Below are 5,428 nucleotides of genomic sequence, written 5' to 3' on the forward strand. Positions count from 1 at the left end.
GGTAAGCCAGCAATGACGGTGATGTTGAACACATTAATATCTTATATTTGAACACATTTGCATAAATGACTTCCTGCTAACAATGAGAAGGTAAACATTCGTCTTTGGTTTATATTTGGAATTTCCAGTAATAGGAATAGACAGATTTCTGGATGTTTTAATTGTTTTTGTCTTTTTTTTTTGTGGGAGGCAGAGAAGAAGATCATGGTGGAGAGTGGGCAGATAGGTGAGTTATTTTTCATGCAGGGATTGATCAAAAATGAGAGATTGCTTACAAATAAAAGATCCAATCTTCAGTCTGAAGAAGAAACTGCACAATAAAAAAACAAGTACAGGTACAGGCATGTGTCACCGAGAGACACAAGGTACAAATAAACACTTAAATGTCACCACTGTGATCACTAAGTTGACAGATTTAGGATGATGGTTTTAGCTGATCTGAAACTGCAGAAGGTTGATGGGGCAACATGTGAGATGACTGGATGTTAGTTGGCACTAGGAAGACAGCCCACATCTCCACCTAGGGGAGAAACGAAGGAAACAGGGGACAACAAAGGGGGGAAAATCCTGGCAAAACAACTTTGCAACCAACAACACACTGACACCATACTAACATTCAGAAGTCTCGAATAGTGGCTCCCTTCAGTGTTGTAACTGCTTGTCATTGTACCATGCTGTCATCAAAAGCAGCCACTCTACCGGATTATGCAAAAGAAAATAAAAGTCTTTCTTTTATTCCCTTTGGTCTAAATCCTCTGAATTTCCTACTGTTCCCTCCTCCTCTTTACTGTTCCTTCCCGTCACTCCATGTCGTCCCATCTCTGCGACACCTCACCCGTCCTCTCCTCCAGCAGTTTGCAGACACTCTCAGTTGGTCTGTTATCTGTTTCTTATTTCAAAGCAGATCCAAACATACAGCATGTGCATTATGACTCTGTTTTTCATTTTTGGAGTCATTTTGCTACGCTAAAGACATTTTCTCGTGCCATGGTCGTAGGTCTAGCATTAATTTGTGTTTATGATTATCAAGTGGGCTGATGAAATAGGTGCAATGCGATGTTTATTACTACCACAAAGTGCTAGCACAGAAGTGGTTGTGCAGTTTATATATATTAAGTTTGTTTCTAATTGAAACACTTTGTAATACTTATATAACATTTGCATAACAGTATAGACACATGCAGATGGAAAACACAGCAATGCACGAATGCACAAACACACCCGGATGATTAGTGGCGACAGCTGGAAAATGCTCCCAATCTGAATTTCATCCTTTGATGCTGTTAAGGAAACTGTGGTAATTTCACCTGCGTGCCTTCTTGTCCTCGCAACCCCCACCCACGATGCTGACTGCTGGGGAGATGTTAATAATATTTAAAGTTAAATGCCATCTGTTCCCTGCGCCTAACCTGAATACCAACACGGCTGCAAATGTTGCAATTAACAGAACCTAGATGTCAGGAACACCAAAGAGGCACGCTTTAAGCTTCTTGCTGCAGGAATGAAAAGGCAGATGGGATTTGAGCCGAGATGACTTTTCAGTTTTGGGGTGGGGGAACCAAAAAAAAAAAAAAAAACACTCTACTTGCCCCTTATTTTACCGCCTCCATCTGCTCTAGCTTGATAGGATCTGGAGTATCGTCTTTACTTAGGGGAAAGTGCTTTGAAACATATAGGCCTCCTAAATGCACGTCTCCATCTATTTGAACGTTTTACACGGAGAACATTCAAGCGTTGGTCGGGTGAATGAGAGGTTTGCTGCTTTTCTGCAAATTTGAATCACGCTGCATTTGCTCTGCCATAAACATTTGGCCGCCACAGGGATGATGTGTTTGCATGCGTCACCGTGTTTGCATGAATATGAGGATAATGCATTTGAATGGTTTGATTAAAAATATAAAACAGGGGAGACATTTATATTCCGTACGCAACACACAAGCGTAGATGCATTTGAAAATCTAATATATGGGTGGAAACTTTCACACATCCTTGTTTTAAGATCATTATCTACATGTTTGCTGTCAACACTGACATTTCCTCCTCTCTCCCTTTTTTGTTTAATTGTGGATGGGTACAAACAAAATGGTGCATTAAGGACAGGACCATCTGTGTTTTATTAGTTGCAAAAAGTGATTAGTATTAAGCTAAAATGAAATGGAAATGCCTCCACTGTATTTGGGTCCTGTTTGTTGGGAAATTCTGCAGAGTTAATTGTCTCTCTCTCATCTTTAAAGTGTGTAAACACAGATGGATGTGTTTCTTTTTTTCTAGCTTGCGAGTTAGAATGGTAACATTCATGGTAGCGTTCATTTTCAACTGCTGCCGAAAGGCGATAACGGTTTTGCTCATGTCCGTGAGTGTGCACGTGTGTTTTGTGTGCCTGTCTGTTACCAAAATATTGTATGACTGGCTGACAAAGTAGTCATTGCAGAAATTATTGACTTTTGGAATCAGCCCAATTCAACATTGCTGCCACAGCCGACTAATTAAAATTTGGTGTGGTAGTAGCTGAGATTGAGCCACAGCACATATTCTGAGCACTAACAGACAATGCAAGATTTAGCCATTAATGGTTTGAAGTCAACTCTGTCTGTTAGCAAGTTATCTCATGAACCACTGGGCAAAAATTATTTAAACTTTCAGAAGGTAATCAAAGGCTTCACATCTAACTTTTAACTTTTGAAGTTAATCTAATACAACATATCTGGCATGACCAATTAACTTTAAAAATCACAAAAATTGCTACAGTTTAGTTAGTTTTACAGATATTGTGCTAAAACGTGGTGTGGTAGTAGGTGAGAGTTATCCTCAACACATACTCTGAGTGTCAAATTTCGCAATATTGCATGAGAATGTGTGTAATCTTATTTGAAGGTTTGGCCAAACCGGCTACACCTCTGTCATGTCTTAACATACAATGATTTTAATTTTCTGACATGAAAGGGCAGACATTTTGCATTCGTTTAAGGAATCCTATAGTCTTTTTTTTGTGTTTAATAAAAGCAAAAAATTACAAAGCAGGTCATGTGATGTGTTCAACTAAACTGAAGAACAGTTTTTTTTTGTTTACAAATCTTGAAACTGAAAATATGTCTCTGGGCTAAAAATTGTCCTACAATCACAGCTTTGTTTATGTTTTAAAAATATTACATATGGACACCTGATTGATTCTGGTTCGCAAAGTTACGTCCACTTGTTGAACCGCAGATTGTACGCTCCATTTAGTTGCAGAAATGCAGCATTTTGTGTTGTTCAAGTGCCCAGATGCTGGCAAGACAAAACGCCACAGCAGGGCGCCGATTACTGCTTGTTCTTGACTTGGGTTCAGTATAAGAGGTGAGTGTTTTCAGAAAGCACTGCTCGCCCACACAAACACACAAGAACATATGACAAGTTTTTCTTTTTTTTTAAAGGCTATATTGCTTTCAAAATGGTTCTTGAAAGCAAGTTACTGCAAAATTTAAAGCACCATTATCTTCGCGCTCTTACTTTTCCCCTTTCATCCCCATCACACTCTCTATGCCCAACACCGTTCTTTAGCAGACCGCTGTTAAGGAGAGCTTTTGTGCTCCCCGGCGGGATCACTGGTGCCACTGTTTGCACATTCTGGTTCATGTGACATTGACCTGTGGGTGACAGTAAAGCCCTATTCTCTAGGGGGTTAGGTGTTGCCAACTCTGCTGAAAGAGCCGCCGGTGACGTCATGCAGAGCTGAATAAATTTACTTTAACGACTCAGCCTGAAAACACCTGACAATCCGCAGTGACACCACGATCTGTATAGCCTTTTGAAGAAAACAAGTTAGCGTTTGTTTGACGAAATGTCTGCACCTCCTGCAACAAATACAGTCATTTAGAAAGTTACCAACCAAGACGGCTGCAATCCTAAAACAGATGTATTATCTGTATGTTTATCATCTTGGCCTGTTGTCTGATTATTGCTGTCATGGTCCAGTGGGTATGTTAGAATGTAAGCTGCGCGGGGGAGCAAGCTCTGCCTTCCAATATCATCTGGTCCCAAAGCTGCCTCAATAATGCATGAAGATCAATACGCTGTGGCTTTGTGAGTGAGGCGTTGCTACTCTGTGCCCATATCAAGTATTCCTGCCAACTGCTCCGCCGTTTGAAAAGATCTATGTTTTTGGATGTCGCGGGCCTCTGGGGAGAGCAGTCTACGGTTTGGACCCTGGAACTGCTGTTGTCTGGAACAAAAACAAAGATAGACATGTTAGGTTTGCGACATGTGGGACATTTCACTCTAATATTTTTGATGCTGACCATGAAAATGGGCATAATAGTAATATTCTATCTCAGTGTTAGCTTCTTAAAAGTTTGTCTAAAGAAATCCAATTTTGAAGAGGTTTCTGTATTTATTGTTTTATTAGTTTTCTTTGTGTGTGTGTTCTGGTTGCAAAAGCGACCCCTCAAGTCCAGCGTTCACACTGTGTTATCGCATTAGTCTAAACTGGTAATTAACTTGTGCAATTTGCGAAATAAAAAACACAAACACCTGGTTTCACACTGAGGTTTTGTGGCCACTGTGCTGCTCATTCAGCCAAAGAGTTGTTGGAAAATGCTTTCATTCAAAAGATTACAAAGCAGGAAATCAGGTTAAACCTTCTTGATTTATTTTAATTCTTGCAAAGTGTTTGTCTGCAAGTCAACTACTCTGAACCCTTTGGCCATGCTCACGTGCTTTAGGAAGATTTCAGACCAAACACAGAGTGAATAATCTCACTACCCAATAAAAAGGGGCCACTAATGGGCTTCAGGGTATTTCAGAACCAGTGGTTTGTAAGTGGTGACTGTCTGCTAAACAGTTTGAATAAATTAGACCAAGTTTTCACATGTGAAAAACCATGTGATTGCTTCTGAACACGAAAACCTTGAAAAGGTTCCAAAATCACGCAGGAAACATGTATAAAACCTGTGCACATGTGAAGTTGATGGGGTTTTTCTGTAGGAAGCAGCATATACAGTTGTGGACACATACGCACATCATTCATGACACTTTCCCAACTTGTGTAAATTTAAAATTCTCATTTCTAGATGTTCACTGGGTTTCTTGGACATTTCTTTTCTCATGAATATTAGTCAGTCCAATGAGTGCTGGCAAACAAATCCTTTATAAGGCTGGCAAAGAAAATCTACCAGCTGCTGTGATAATCCTGCCTGTGTTTTGCCATGCCATGCCTCGTGCTAATCATCATCATTCTCGTCACCTGTGTCCTCTGTTAATTACCTCCCCTACACCTGGGCTGGGCCCTATATATTCTCCATCTCTACTCTCCTCCAGTGCCAGATTATGAAAGCCCAACAGCAAGTAATTCTCCAGCGTTCACGGACTGACTTCTTGTGCCTCGACCCTGCTCTTGCCTTTTGGATTTTTCCCCACGCCTTGCCCCTGTCGGATACTTGCTGGTTTTTGG

The sequence above is a fragment of the Kryptolebias marmoratus genome, linkage group LG10 (assembly GCF_001649575.2).
Source record: "Kryptolebias marmoratus isolate JLee-2015 linkage group LG10, ASM164957v2, whole genome shotgun sequence".
Lineage (NCBI taxonomy): Eukaryota > Metazoa > Chordata > Actinopteri > Cyprinodontiformes > Rivulidae > Kryptolebias > Kryptolebias marmoratus.